Source organism: Lissotriton helveticus, chromosome 5_1, assembly GCF_964261635.1.
Source record: "Lissotriton helveticus chromosome 5_1, aLisHel1.1, whole genome shotgun sequence".
Lineage (NCBI taxonomy): Eukaryota > Metazoa > Chordata > Amphibia > Caudata > Salamandridae > Lissotriton > Lissotriton helveticus.
Window position 1 is genome coordinate 572,817,450 of NC_136065.1, and position 16,477 is coordinate 572,833,926.

Sequence of the window (16,477 nt, forward strand, 5' to 3'; positions counted from 1 at the left end):
TTATAGATATAATTCACATAATAAGTCGCCCACATTAAGCAGCCATTGATGGATTGAGGTTTGCCATTGTGGTGGCAAAAGGCCCTTTTATTGATGGATCAATCTAATTAGTCCATTCGGGGCTCAATTCTTGTCTTTGACATAAGATCTTAAAATACCTGGTTGCCTCTGCTCTATTTCAGACTTTAACCAACTTTAATATGTGATGACCAAGTGAGGCAAGCGGAAAGTGATGCTAATGGTCGCGTAGGGTTGGGTGTGAAAAAATACAGATCTGCAGAAGTGAGAGTGGAAGCTCGTGGATCTTCATCAAAGGATTACACAGCATACAGTGTTGATTTTCACCGAGGTAACATACATACAACTAGCAGAAAAAATGACCCATCCTGGAAAGCACGACCCAATTTTACTAGACACAGAAATAAATGCTGCTGCTGCCTCAGAGCAGATAGATTGGCAGCCAGGTTTTCAGCAAACCAACCGATGGCGGTGGTGCAGCTGTCCCTATGGTAGCACTTCCGTTTGTTTCTTCTGAGCGGTTATGACATGGTCTATGTGACTGCGAGTGGTGCAGGGAGCAGCCAGAAAGACTCCCTCCTGAGAGGACCGGACCTCCGAACCAGCTAAGGGACCACCACTTGCTAGAGACATCAACAGAAGCCATCATCTGCGGCTATGCAATGACCTGAAGGTGTAAGGAGCACCTTATTCTATAGAAAATACCAGTCAGATTCAGGCTGATGCTAGGAATAAGGAAGGAGTGGTCCTGTCCTGGTTTGTGAATAGCAAAGAAAGTACACTCAAAGGGTTGGGCCAGAATGGGGAGCAGCATCTTTGCCTCGCAGTGTTAGATTGATGGCAGGGGGCACTGGAGGAGGAGCTTAACAGTGTCCTGTAAGGAAGCACAGGAGGGCACAGGCATAGTCATATCACCACTGGGGAGGAGTGTGTCAGGTTCTCAGTGTCAGTCTGCTGTAGGGAGTGTCACTTCAGAGGTCAGCAGCAGTCTGCATTCTACCAGGAGGTTGTATTGACAGTCCCTAGGGACTTCCTCCGGCTTTGGACACGGAGTCCAGAAGGGACTCCTGCAGCAGCATGCCAGAAGATGGAACTGTGTAAAGTGTCGGCAAACGTCAGGCTTAAGGCACTAGGCCCAGCAGCAGCCTTCAAAATGCAAGTGGAATAATTGACCAGTGTTAGCCCTGGCATCTTTTGGCATATTTTCTCTGTCTTTTTGCTTTCTTACCTCATATTTTTAATGGTACATTGGACTGCCTTTTTCTTGTTTAGTGCCTCTGCACACTTTCTCACTGCTGTTCAGTGTTAGAGTTGATAAACGTGGCTAAAATACCACCCGAGTGACTTACCTCACTCACCTATAGTTACACAAAATAAGTCAGCCGGACAGTGGAGAAGAATAAACAAAGCAAGTTTATTAGGCCACAAACTCCCATATGAGAGGGCCCTATATCGACCTCACCCCTAAGAGTGTGCCGAGAAGGACTGCCTCACATCATCATGGTGATACATTATATTACGAGAAGGCAGAGTAAACACGCCCATAATGGAAAAGTACTGGTCCACCAGGAGTGTGGACAATGGCCTCATACAAGAGGCATCTGCACCTGCAATAGCAACACTTGTTATCATCTCCCAAGGACACAGAGCCAGGCCGCTACATCCCCAGCGCATGAGAACGGCCTGATAAGGAGTTTCGCTAGCAGGAGCTTCAGCTACAGTAAACCAAGAAATGCATATATGCTGACACGAGGAATTATTCCTATTCCTACGGGAGGGGGAATGAGCAAGTACACTTTGCACGCAGAGAGAAATAATTCAAAATGGTGGCACACATGCTAAGCTAAGAACACTGCAAACGATATCACACGCATAAGTGAATAACTGCATAATGAGAACATAAATGTAAATGCGTAAACGCAAGTAATTAGTTAGACACATTCCGCTAACTCATTAGCATATTGTACGAAGGGGGCGGGGCTTGGAAATGACGCCTATCAGACCCTCCTTTTAGCGGACTGTGGCTAACACTTTTGTTTCCATTTATTAACCAAAAGGAGGGCCTTTACAGCAAAAATCTATGGGCAGGGAAAAACTGGAAAGACATACTTAAACCAGAACATCATCATGAATGAGTATCAACCAATTAGCATCAGTAAGCTCAACAGCATTGGAGACAGGATATTGCTTCGATCTTTTCGTAGCCTTTCGCATATTGCTGGCACACATGGAGCAACAAGGGGGTAGGCAGTAAACACATAGGCAGCATGACAGTAGGACCCCTATTACACCAGCAATGACCATGAATATTTTCCAACCCCAGGAAGAGAAAAGACCCCATAACCATGTCTTTAGGGACCAGGTACCGGTATATTGATGGAGTTCAGCAGCTAACCTATGAAGTTTCTGCACAGCCAAGTTAACTGTCGGGGCGGAGTCAGGAATATACACGCAGCAAGACGTCCCGATGACGCGGCAAGCTCCACCCCTATCCGCCAGGATGACGTCAAGAACCATTCTATTCTGAATTGTAAATAATCTCATAGCCTGCATCTCCAGTGACATATTAGCTGCAATATCAGCTTCGGTATTGACTACCTTTTCCATGACCCGTGAAAGGCGTCTGATGGTCCTACTATTAAAGATAGGGCCCCAGAATGGCAACAGGCCTTTAGAGAAATCACTAAACTGCTGTCCAGCGGTGTCCGTCTGATCTACGTCATCAACTTGAAGTTCCCTCCTTTTTCGCTGTCCTTGCACCACATCAAACCTCCTATGTGTCTTATGATAATCCAAAGGTGCTACGTAAACAGGAGGGAGTAAATACGCCAGGTAACATGTCCCACCCCAACCCTCAGGCAACCACAGATACCCACTATCTCCACATACAAAGTAGACATTAGGGGGAGTGACGAGCGAAGGACTAAGGGTCAGCCAAATCGAGGTAGTCACATTACAAACGCTGTCACCCACCTTTATCGGACCTCTACCCTGTATACAGAAATAAGGCGAGGGTCCCACTACTGCTAGGGGCACCAGGGAATGACCACTACTATTTGCTGCAGGAGGGCGTCGGTATGCTGGAGAAGAGTTCAACTGTAGAAAACTCTCTCGTACCTTATCAGTGTCATTAGGTATCAGAAATTTGTCCAACTTTTTCGAGCAAGTCTCCAAAAACTTTTGGTCAAAACGTCCATCAGTAAATAACCGTCCAAGGGATGAGGGAGGCAAAGGGCGTACTCGCATCGTCAGTGTAGATTTACTGTCGGGGAGTCGTGGGGTGAGAGAGTCAGGCTGCTGAAAAAACTTTACCCTACCTATCAAGGTGTACCAGCCCACACAGCTATTCACAGGGGTCAATTGCAGTGCCAATAACCTATCCTTCTTATATGCTGCAGAAGGAAGTAACCCACATACCCAGCAATCTGTCACATTGTATACAGCGTGTGCATGATGTAGAGTTTATATGAAGACATTATCACGATAACCTTTTCTCATGCATTGTTCACCATAATCAACAGTAACCATATTATGTTCTGGTAGGGGAGAAGGGGTAGGAACCAATTTGTGGACGGGGTAAGCTTTATCCAGGAAAAACAGTATTCTAAGCATTATCAGAAAGACAATAATGAGCACCACAATAACCACAATTTTACTTTTTCGTGATAGGGCACGCCATGGTGAATCTGGTTCTAGTCTGCGAGGAGCAGCAAAAGGCTGTTCCTCGTCTGGGATCGGACGGCCAAAAGGATACATTTCTGCTAAAACGGGGCAGGGGATATCCTAAAAGTTCAAAAGCTAGGGACACTACTAAAAGTTCAGACACTCCAAAACCGGCCAGAGGGGTTCTTCACCCTTCGATGGGCTGTTCTCCCTATGTCCGTTAAAGCCTCATAGGCAGGCTTGTCGACCTCGCAAACCCTATTCCCTCGTCGGAGTCACACAACTGCAGTGACTCAGGAGCACAGAACTTGGGCCCATGTACAACTCTAATGTTCCGTTCAGCAACGTCTCAGAAGCAATGTTTCAGAAGTGCACCAGGGCTCCTTTCAGCAGTCCATCCCTATTGCTATGGTAACCTATCGAATATAGTCCACTCCTAGTCCCTATCTCAGCCCTTCTTCCAGTGCTCAGTGTATTTGCCTCTCTTTCCTGGGCCGCAAGTTATAGCGAGTGCTCCCTCGCACTTCGGGGTCTGAAAACAAAATTGGTGGGTCGTTTTGAAAAGAGGTGGCTTCGGTCGCTTGATCACCGTGACCAATAGAAGCCTCGCTACTCGTACTCAGGGCTGGCTTCCGTACTTTGTCGTCGTGCTCCTCCCCAATCAACACAGCATCAGAAAAAGGGAGGTACTTAGGCAACGACTCTGTTTCATGATCTGCAATGCCACCTCTTACCCATGCATCATAGGGTAAAGGTAGTGGAACCTTCTTTACGTGAGAGGCGTGCGTCCACGCCTTTCGACCCTCCACTCGAAGTGCGGTGCGGGTGGTGAGCAGCACCAACCGTGGCTCAGACCATCTAGGCTCCAAACAGGACTTCCGCTGGTACTTCTTAACGACGACCCAGTCCCCTGGGTTGATGCCGTGGCCGGGCCCCTCAGGCAGCGGCTTCAGTGTGTCTGCTACCTGCTTGTGAACAGAATGGAGATCTTTAGTCAAAGCATACAAGTAGTCTGTCAACATAGGATATTCTATCTCTGAGAAACATTTAGGTCTAGGAACTCCCCACACATTGGCGGGTCGGCCGAATACAACTTCGTGGGGAGAAACACCTGTCTTGGAATTCACTGTAACTCGTGTGGAGAGTAGAGCAAGGGGAAGAGCATCTGGCCAGCGTAGCCCAGTACTTTCCTGTATCTTGGCCATTTTTAATTTCAGTGTACCATTGAATCTCTCAACCAAACCCGCAGCCTGTGGGTGTAGGGCTGCGTGGAATTTTTGAGAGATCTGTAATCCTTTACATATATTTTTCATCAGTTCAGCATTGAAGGAGGTGCCGTTATCACTCCAGATCACTCTAGGCAACCCGAACCTGCTAAAGTATTCTTTAATCAACATCTTAGCTGTCGACATGGCTGTACAGTCTTTCGTTGGGAAAGCCTCCACCCACCTACTAAAGGCGCACACCACCACAAGTACATATTTAAGGTTATTCACTCTTTCCATTTCAATGTAATCCATCTGTATTACTTCAAAGGGATATGTCGGGGGTGCGAAATTGCCCACAGAGACGGGTGTTCCCTTCCCAGGATTGTGTCGTAAGCAAATCATGCACTGTTGTACCAAACGAGTGGCCACCCTGGAAATGTTTTTATTACTCCACACTGGGTCTAATAATTTACATATTCCCTTGGCACTTATGTGAGCTGGTCCATGAGCCATTGTCACCACTGGAAGGACATATGCATTTGGGAGCAACCATCGTCTTTTGTCTGTCACATCCGTCCAACATTCATCCGAGTCTAACTGTCCCTTTCCATTCTTCCATTCTTTCAGCTCTTCCTCAGTCACTTTCTCTTGTATGTTCCGCACACTCTGTACAGTATCTGCAAACATGTTAACGTCTGGTACCCATCTAGACGGTCCAGCCACAAACATTCGCGGGAGTCTGTTCCTGGCAGTCTCTTTAGCCGTCTGATCTGCAAACGCATTTCCCCGCCCCACATCATCGACCACCGCTTTGTGTGCACTACACTTTATTACTGCTAGCCGTCTGGGAAGCGTTAGAGCTGTCAGCAGTCGCAATATCAATGGGCCATGTTGAATTCGTTGTCCGTGTGATGTCAAAAATCCCCTCTCTGCCCACAGTCTTCCATAACTATGAGCCACGCCAAAGGCGTATTGGCTGTCAGTATAAATGTTCACATCCAATCCTTCACTCAATTCACATGCACGCATCAACGCTATTAACTCTGCAGCTTGAGCAGAGTTGTACGGGACTCTAGAAGTCTCCACCACTGTTTGTAAAGTCGTGACTGCATATGCTGCTGTTGTGGTGCCGTCCGCTAGTTTAAAACAAGACCCATCAACATACAACTCTCCGTCGGGGTCATCTAGGGGCTTGTCCGTCAAATCTACTCTCCCTTTTGTCTCTTCCTCTGTTCAGAACAGGCAGTCATGCACTTCACCATCTTTTTCATCTGAAGGGAGGGGCAGCAATGTGGCTGGATTCAGGGTAGCGCATCTTTTTATCGTCACGTGTGGGGCAAATAGTGTCATCTCATAACCAGTCAGACGAGCGCTAGTTAAATGCTGCGTCTGTGTTCTGTTTAGCAAAATGTCCACCGCATGTGGTACCATTACCGTAAGAGCTGAACCCAGTACGAGCCCTGCCGATTGTCTTATCGAAACTGCAGCAGCCGCTGTAGCCCTTAGACAGCTCGGAATCGCTCTTGCCACGTTGTCGAGCATTGCAGAGAAGTAAGCACACGGTCTCTGTTTCCCTCCAAAATCTTGTGTTAAGACAGACAACGCGCAACCTTCCGCCTCATGCACGTAGAGTACAAAAGGCTTCTGGTAATTAGGTGTTCCCAAAACGGGTGCAGAACATAGAGCAGTCTTCAGTAACTCAAATGCTTCTTGACATGCAGGTGTCCAAGGTAGGGGCTCGCGCACCTCTTTTGTGGTCAGATACAGCAGGGGTTTTGTTAGTAAAGCGTAATTAGGTATCCACTGGCGACAGTATGATGTTATGCCCAAAAATGCACGCACCTCTTGCTGTGTGTTAGGCACTGCCATGTTAGTTATTGCCTTAACGCGCTCTGGTGTCAGCCTTCTCCCGTCCTTCGATAGGAGGTGACCGAGGTAGGTGACCTCCTGTCGACAGTACTGGAATTTAGGGAGAGACACCTTGTGTCCCTTACGAGCCAAAAGGTGTAACAATTTAACGGTAGACTCTCGACACCCCTCCTCGTTGTCGGAGGCGATGAGAATATCATCCACGTATTGCAACAAGACATTTCCCTGCGGGAGCTCCAAATCATCTAACTGTGCTTTTAATGCTTGGCTGTAAATACTGGGGCTCTCTGTATAGCCTTGAGGAATTCGACAAAATCTAAAACTGCGGCCAGCCAATGAGAATCCGAAGAGGTACCTGCTATCTGGGTGTACAGGTATACTAAAGAACGCATTCTTAAGGTCTAGCACTGAAAAATATTTAGCTGAGGGGGGTATCATAGTCAAAATGGTAGTAATGTCAGAAACCACTGGGTACTGGGGCTCAACAACCTTGTTAACGTGGCGTAAATCAATCACAAAACGATAGACATCAGGTGTATTCTCACCTGCGTCACCTGAGGATCTTTTAAGTATCGGAAGTATCGGACTATTACAGATATTCGAGTCCGTTTCCTCGACTACCCCTGAGCCAATCAAATCCTGTATAATCTGCAAAAGAGCCTTCTCACCATCTCTAGAGATCTTGTATTGGGGTATTCGAGGTAACTTCGCTCCTACCTTAACATTTATGGACACCGGTGCAATATCCATTTTTCCCACATCAGTATCACTACTTGCCCACAGACTCGGGGGCGCGACAGAAGGACCCATCGTATGGTACACACCATCCGGGGAACAGTAAATCGTGCATGCAGCCTTTTTAACAAGTCCAAACCCAGTAAGTTCTCACCACAATTCGAAGTCAAGAGAAAGGAGGAGTCAACAGTAAAGGGGCCAATCGTAAGTGTCAAGGGCTTAGAGATGGGGCTAACTACCGGGGTACCAGAGAACCCCACTGAAATATTATTCTTGCCAGACAGAGCCGCCCCTGGAACCTGCTGTATCTGAGAACGTGCTACAGAACTTTTCGTAGCACCTGTATCCAATAAAAATTTCTGCTGGGATCCCGACAAGTCTGCCGTAACATAAGGCCCACGTTGATCAACATCCACAGAAACAGGTCCCTCACTCTGCCCTACGCTGTCCTAGTTATAGGGAAATCCCGTGAAATCATCCATGGCGTACGCATCATTGTAGAACTGTCTATCCCTGCCGTCATCGCCATCCCTTTGAGAATGCTGTCTATCTTTTCCTCCGTCAAAATAATTTCCTCCCGGTCTCCTGCCCTCCTCGGACTGTCTGGTATCCCTATTCGCATCTCCCCGACCTCGTCCTCTTCCAGGTCCAGCATGGGACCGTAGCAGTGGACAATCTTTCCACCAGTGCCCTTCCTGCTTGCAGTTAGCGCACTGGTTGGGTCCCAAACGCTCCCTTCTCTCTCCCCTTCCGAAGCTACTTCCTCGACCACCTGACACGGGCGGGGCTCCCCGTCCTCTGCCCTTCGCTACTTGCTGTAACAAAACCTATGTCTTCAAATCTTTCGCCTTCTTTTCTTGCCTGTCCTTATTCTCATTCTCTCTATGTTCATAGTACTGGGCCATGCTCAAAATTCCTGAGGGGGTGGATGTTGTCCATGTACTCTCTGATGCTTGCAGTCGGGCCGATATTTCTGGCAGCAGATTCGTAACGAATCTGTTGACGAAAAGACGGAGCCCTCCATCTTGAGAGATATCTTGTCCGCTAAAATCCATAAATGTTTCTTCAAAACGAGTGAAGAAATCTGAAACTGCCTCATCCTTTTTCTGTTTGCAAGCCGTGAGCTTATCCCAATCTACCTTCTTAGGAGGAATTAGTGAGTGCATATACTTAATTATACGCCCGGGTAATGCTAATATCTCAGGCTTCGGCTTCTCACCTGGCTTTCGTTCCTTATCCCAATCTGTAAATTCTTCCCAAGTACCGCCTAACTCCTCTCTATGTTCCGAACCCTTCACCTGTCTCCACACATCCACGGGGACCAATAACCCAAAAAATAGCTCAATGTCTGCTAACGTCATTACTGTTGAGGAAGCTGCCTCCGTTAATTCCTTGTAATAAGCCGTTGGATTTTTTCTTGAGTCGGGTAACTGCGCCTTTAGAGCTAAAACCTCGCTCCTTTTCCAGGGCGTATACACCCATTGTTCTTGGAAATGGGCATCTACACGTGGTCTAGTCACTACCTTGGTAGTCTGGTCTACTATTTCAGGTACCTCAGGGTGAAATATAGGGTGTACTTCACGCATCGGATGTATCCCCGGGAAATGGGTCTCACCTGTCGCTGTTAGCTCATTCCTATACTCCAAAAAGTACCTCAAACTACGGAGCACTTCCGCTGCTCCAGTATTAGCCCTATAAGCATGAGTTTTAATATCGCGCAGAACCGCTGGCGCCACACCACCATATCCCTGCTCCCATAGCGCTATTAGAGTTGTTGACATGTGCCACAAAGCATGCTGTTGCATCAAAGGCTCATAATCCTTCATAGTGGACCAAATATCCTCTAATGAATAAATATTATTCCTGGCCCATTGACAAGCTTGATTAGCTACCATGGTCTTCTCATCTAGGGGTACATTAGCACGCGTAAGTAACTTCCGTACCTGAGTAAATAGCCCGCCTTCCGCTCCTCTAGCGGGTGTTCGCAACGAGCTCTGAGGGGTGGCGCTGGCAGAGACAGTGGGGATAGCGGGGCTGGCAGAGAACACCGGGGGCAGCGCAGCAGACGCAGGGCTCGCCGCTGTGAAAGGGAGCAAGGGTGCCGTGACAGAGGGGGAAGTACGTCCCGCTGCAGAGGAAGCAGGTGTACCGGACAAGGGAGGGGCACTGCCTTGGGGAACTGAAACCACCGCTTGTGGGGCGGAATCTCCGAGCACGGGGTACAGCGGTTGTGGAGCATATGGAGGAGGGGGACGGGCGCTCAAAATATCTTCCATCTCGTCTATGTCCTCTTCCTTTACCACATAACACTTATTTTCCAATAACCTAAAACGCCTATCTGCGCGCTCAATCCGCAGTTCATTCTCTTTCTTAGTGTGTTCCCTCGCTTTCTGCGCCATGGTCTGTGCCGATCTCTTCTGAGCTACCTTCTCCTCCCTTATCTGCCGTTCTCGTGCCTCTTTCTGCCACATTCGCAAAGAATCAAACATACTCTGACGGCTGCGCCTAGCAAACAATTTGTCTTGTAAATAGTCTAATTTTGCTGCGTCAAAAGATCCCAATAAAGGCCACTGCAAATCCACATTATCCATTGTATACTTATGCCACAGAGAGGAAAACAAAATAGGAGGTAAGCCATGCTTAACATACATGTCGAAATTTGGAGAGCCCTCTTGCGGGGCAGGTTGGCTCTTAGCCAATCTCACATCTGAAACCTCATCACAACACCCGAAACACCGCAATTTACTAAAGCACAGCATTTTGTTCTCTTACAGACACACAACAGCACAAAAATTCACAGTTTCAATATGCATATATTTTATCAAATAGAATCCGCACCAAAACACGTGTTACCAAAAATAAGACAAGGCCCGTCGACCAAGTCCTGGGAAACCTGGACACTACCGCAGACTGAACAGCACACACCCGCTGTTCCGAGACTGGGGAACCAATCCGTTTCCCGGGCAGCACTAGAAATCGGCAGGCGCCACACCCCGCGGGACCCGGCACTCTCCCGCAAACCACCACATTAGGTGTTCGGGCGAGCCCAAAATCCTCACGCAGCAAGCCACTCACCAACCCGCAGTACTATCCAGTCAGATTCTTTCCAAACCAACGTTCCCCAATCTCCATCAAGTCTGTCAGAGCGCTACCTGCACTCTGAGTTTCCCGGAGCACACTAGCCCCAGAAGCACACCGGCTCCTCCAATCACCAGAGACACACCGGTCTCGCGGAGCACTCCGGCCCCTTCAATCACCGGTCGGACCACTTACCTTCCGTGTGCGGTACCGACCTCTACCGTTCTCCACTTCCGGCTGCCTGGACCAACACGGTCAGCTCCAAAGTTCCGCCTTCTGGACTCCGGCGTAGGATCCTGGACCGAGACCTCCTCCGATCAGCAGGGTGGGGCGTCAGACGCCGAATTGCAAGCTGATCGTGAGACAGAGGCGAAGATTGAAGATCCGAAAGGCAGACGCTGAAGAGACACCGCCGAGTAAAACGCGAGCGATCTCAGCGAGGAGACATTACAAGGGTGAATACTGAAAATCCCGCCTACAGAATCGCAATTTCCCTGACAAGAAGGAACACAGTGCTAAACACGCCACAGTTCAGTACAGGACAAGTTTCCAGTCCAGGTCCTGAGGAGTACCCCAGATTATCGTGTGGGTCCGAAACGCGTTGGCACGATACTGGAAGAATTTACACAAAGGGCATATCAGGAGTGTGATTCAAGATTTATTTAACCTGATTTTTTGACCCTAGAAAGTTGTGCATTCCAGTATAGGCAAGCTAGCGGGCTAATAACTACATCAAAAAAGCCTCCTGCTGGCTTGTAGGTTAGATACTAGGACTGGTGCCTTGAACATTTAATGAGGAGAGGCATTTCTCGTTTTATACTGTTTGGTTTGTATTAATGTATATTTGTAAATATGTCTCACTTATGGTGATTGTACAGTTTATGTTTAATGAGCATACATTTTATGTGCATTTTTGTTGTCACTTAATGTACCCTTCTTCAGCCATTTACGAAATGAAGTGCTAAAAACTGAAAAATAAGTAAAAATACTAAATCACAAGTGTGTCCACTTAGATTAATTTGGTAAGTGGTACCAGACTTTGTTGTATAAATAACCTATCTGGTCAATTGTTTCTTTGTTGTTCTAGCAAGAACCAAGCTCGGCATCAAAGTGGGATCCCAGACCCACCGTGCCGACCAGGGGGTCTCCGGCCTTCTGCTACCCACTTACGGGTGAGAAAGGTCCTAATCGCGGAGTCCCTGTTCGGGCGCCATCTGATAAGCGTGGCTAAAATACCACCCGAGTGACTTACCTCACTCACCTATAGTTACACAAAATAAGTCAGCCGGACAGTGGAGAAGAATAAACAAAGCAAGTTTATTAGGCCACAAACTCCCATATGAGAGGGCCCTATATCGACCTCACCCCTAAGAGTGTGCCGAGAAGGACTGCCTCACATCATCATGGTGATACATTATATTACGAGAAGGCAGAGTAAACACGCCCATAATGGAAAAGTACTGGTCCACCAGGAGTGTGGACAATGGCCTCATACAAGAGGCATCTGCACCTGCAATAGCAACACTTGTTATCATCTCCCAAGGACACAGAGCCAGGCCGCTACATCCCCAGCGCATGAGAACGGCCTGATAAGGAGTTTCGCTAGCAGGAGCTTCAGCTACAGTAAACCAAGAAATGCATATATGCTGACACGAGGAATTATTCCTATTCCTACGGGAGGGGGAATGAGCAAGTACACTTTGCACGCAGAGAGAAATAATTCAAAATGGTGGCACACATGCTAAGCTAAGAACACTGCAAACTATATCACACGCATAAGTGAATAACTGCATAATCAGAACATAAATGTAAATGCGTAAACGCAAGTAATTAGTTAGACACATTCCGCTAACTCATTAGCATATTGTAGGAAGGGGGCGGGGCTTGGAAATGACGCCTATCAGAGTGCAAGTGCTCCTACTGTAAATTGTGGTTATGAATTGGTATTTCCATGTTTGGCATATTTGATTTACTCACGTGTTCCTAGTATAGTGCACTGTGTGTGCCCAGGGCCTGTAAATCAAATGCTGCTAGTGGGCTGCAACACTGATTGTGCCACTCACAAAAGCAGCCATTTAAAGGTGTCTCAGACCTGCCATTGCAATGTCTGCTTGTTGTTTGTGCCATGTCGACCTGGCAAGTGTCCCCACTTCCAGGTCTGAACCTTCCCTTTTCTTACAAGTAAGGCATCCCTCTGGTAGGCCCAAGATACCCCCATGGACACGGTGCAGAGTATGTGAAAGTAAGACATGCCCTGGTGTGTGTGACATGTCCTGATAGTGAAATACTGGCAATTTAATGTTTCACTATTGACAAGCTATCTGTCCCGTAGGCTAACATTTGAGTTGTTTTGTAACACCTTACAAGCCTAACTTTCCATTGGGGCAAGATGGGTAAATAGAGTTTAGTATGTCTGAACTCAGGATTTAAAAATACATCTTTTAGTAAAGATGATTTTCATATTATGTGTTTGAAAATACCACTTTTTTCTTGTCTAACCATTCAGTATCCCTCTGCTGGTTTATATTGACTGGTTTTGGAGTGGCAGAGGCTGGGGATGTGCATTCACTTTAGACAGCCACAAGGGGGGTTGTGGTATGTCCTGACTTTCCTGGGTGACTCATAGTTGGGCTCAACAGTCTTGGTCTGCATTTAGAGTGGTGGGAGGAGTTTTCACTAGCACCTAAATAGGCAGTATCTTTTATGCACAATGCTGTCTCTACCTCCTGTAGCGAAGCTGGGCCAGAGAGTTGTAGAACTGGTTTGGAGAGGGCTCAGAGACCCTTGCCACAAAGAGAAGAAAGAGTAAATGTAGTATAAATATTGGGGCCCTGACCCCAGGACTTTAGAACTCTTATGGATCAAGGAACCTGCCAAGAAGAAGAGCTGAAAAACCCTGTGAGGAGGAACTACTACTTTGCTGCGTGCTTTGCAGTGCTGGCCTGCAGTCACTGCTTCTGTCTTGGGCAGAGAAAGTACTGAACTGAACTTTCTGCAACTTCTTTGTTTGAGTGGCTCCAGGGGCTTGAGGAAGAGCTTGCCCCCTGTGCAAGAAGTCTCAGGAACGGCAAAGACTTCAAGTTCATCTACTACCTGCACTGGGAACTGTGTGCTTTGTGTTGCAATAGAAGAAAAGGCAACCCAACGCCGTCAACGATGCCACTGTCCTGAAGGCACCACAGAGGGAAACGCTGCACTTCACACCAAAACCCTGGTCTCACAGATGACGACATCCAATGTCGCTAACGAGCTGCTGCTTGCACCGTGACCTGTGGGCACCGCACTTCGCACCACCTCACTTCATGCCGCTGCCCTGGTATCCCCAACTATGCTTCGTCATACCGACATAGAAGTCGCAGCTTGCACCGAGGTTTGAGGGCACTGTTCGTAAGTTACCCGATGCACCGCCGGTCCCACACCACAGCCTTGGCCTACCGATGCCAGCGCCATTGACTCCGGTTCCCTTCAAGGGCCCGATGACTCCTGTGCCTACCTCTAGAATTGATGTTTGTCGAGGCAGGCTCCTCATAGCTCACCGCGAGTCCCCCAACGATCTGCATTTCTAAAGGTATTGTTTTGCGGATCTTCTCAATGATGTAGCTGGCCCACGATGCTGCGGTCAGACAGAACTGTTTGGATTTGTTGTTAATGACGCTGTGATAACCCCGGATGGAGCTATCAACTTCAAGGAACTGTATTTTAAGTCTATTTTTGCTTATTAATATTTCTAAGAACTGCATGGCGTATTTTTATAATTTCTGGTCTTGTTTTGCACAGATAAAATATTGGCTATTTTTGTAAAACTGGTGTGGTGTCCTTTTGTAGTGTTTTCACTGTATTACTGTTGGTTATGTGCAAATGCTTTACACACTGCCTCTGAGATAAGCTTGTGCCAAGCTACCAATAGGGGGACCACGGGTTATTTCAATGGTGTATACCCCTTACCCTGACTATGAAGAAGGGTCTCTATTAGACAGGGTAACAACCTGCAAACTAGAGACCCACATTTCTAACAGCCCGTGTCTGCCAGAGGTGGCAGAGAATAAAGGATTAAGAGAAGAGGTACAGCAGGAGATGTACAGCACTTTGTGAGCTGCTAGCAGATGCAGTTCTGATAATGGCGGGCGCCAGTGCTAGGGGCAGAGTTTCAGACTCTCTGTTTCAGGCTTATGCCCAGGGCTTTAAGTTAGCTGGGTCCATCCAGGGCTCAGACCTGGTAGTAACTGAAAGTGGACATATAAAGGGGAAACATTGTTTACAACACATGCGATTCATCGCATGCCATTACAACGCAAGTCGTTACAACGACGCGCTGTTACATCGCATTCCATTACAACGCAAGTCGTTACAACTACTTGCTGTAGGAGCCAGAAGGTGTTGGATTTTTGGGATTTTCAATCCAACACCTTCCCTACTTCACACACTGAAGTTGGAATAGTAAATTATACTATTCCAAACTCCAGAACCCGCCTACAGCAAGTCGTTGTAACGACTTGTCTGTAATGGCATGCAATGTAACAAGGCGTTGTTGTAACAACTTGTGTTGTAATGGCATGCGTAGAAACGCATGTGTTATAACGGGTGGTGTACATGTAAAGGGGTCCCTATTGGCCTCTACATTCTGTCCTTAATGTTAGAGGCAAAAACACTGATCGATGTCTGAACAATGAATGTACAAAACCTCACTGTATTCCCTTTATGTTTGTTTATATCTCCTGTTTTACTTATGCCTACATTCCCTAAGAGTGTTTCGAGGAAGGTGTGTTTTTATACTTTTTCCATGTAGCATATTATTCTTGTATAGTGCACACTTTGAATTGAGTTTCATCCAGTTGTTTAGAATGGGCCACAATTGAGAGCGCTAGAGTTGAGGCTGAAGGCAGTACAAGTTTCTCACAGTGTTTGTCAATGGGTCAGAAATGAGTTCGGACTATATGGCCATCCAATCCTCAGTCACTCTGCAGAGCAAACAGAGCAATGGCCATGTATTCCAGTTGCAATTGTGATTCTGTGCAAATATATGTGAAGGAGGTACACAGTTTTCAATATTTTAACAAGGCTAAAGAAAATGCATTGCTTACAGATGAGTGGGTGCATTATGACTTTGGGGGTGGTGAAGAGATGTAAGCAGTGCTTTAAATGGTTCTGTACTTTCAGATACTAAGTAACTGCACTTCTTTATTTGGAGAGGAAGAGTACCTGCACTTCTTAGCAGAGTTAAAATACTTTTAATTATATAGCACCAGCACTTCTCAGAAAATAAGGAGGTACTGGGGTATTGTATTGTATTGTAATTGCATTTATATAGGGCTTACTACATCAGATGAGGCGTCAAAGCGTTTTTTTTGTGAGTAGCACGCTACTCTGAAAATCATAAAGGATTAGTTGTGAATTTGTATAGTGAAATATGAAAGTAATTTGAGTGGTGGATGTGTTAGTCAGTTAGTTGGATTGAGAAGGATCGCAAAGGGTTAGAAGAGGAAAAAAGTTTGCATTTATATAGCGATTGCTACCCTGAATGAGGTGTTGAAGTGCTTTTTCACTGAGTAGCACGCTACTCCGGAACTCATAATGGATTAGTGGTGAATTAGTATAGTGAAAACATGAAAATAATTTGAGTGGTGGATATGTTAGTCAGTTATTTGAATTTAGAAGGATAGTGGAGGGATAGAATAGGGAAAAGGTGTGTATTTATATAGTGCTTGCCACCCCTGTTGAGGTGTTGATGTTCTTTTTCGGTGCGTAGCATACTACTCTGTAACTCATAAAGGATTAGTGGTGAATTAGTCTAGTTAAATATGAAGTAATTTGAGCTGTGAATATGTTAGCTTGTTATTTGGACTGAGAGGCATAGTGGAGGGATAGAAGAGGGAAAAAGGTTTGCATTTATATAGCACTTGCTACCC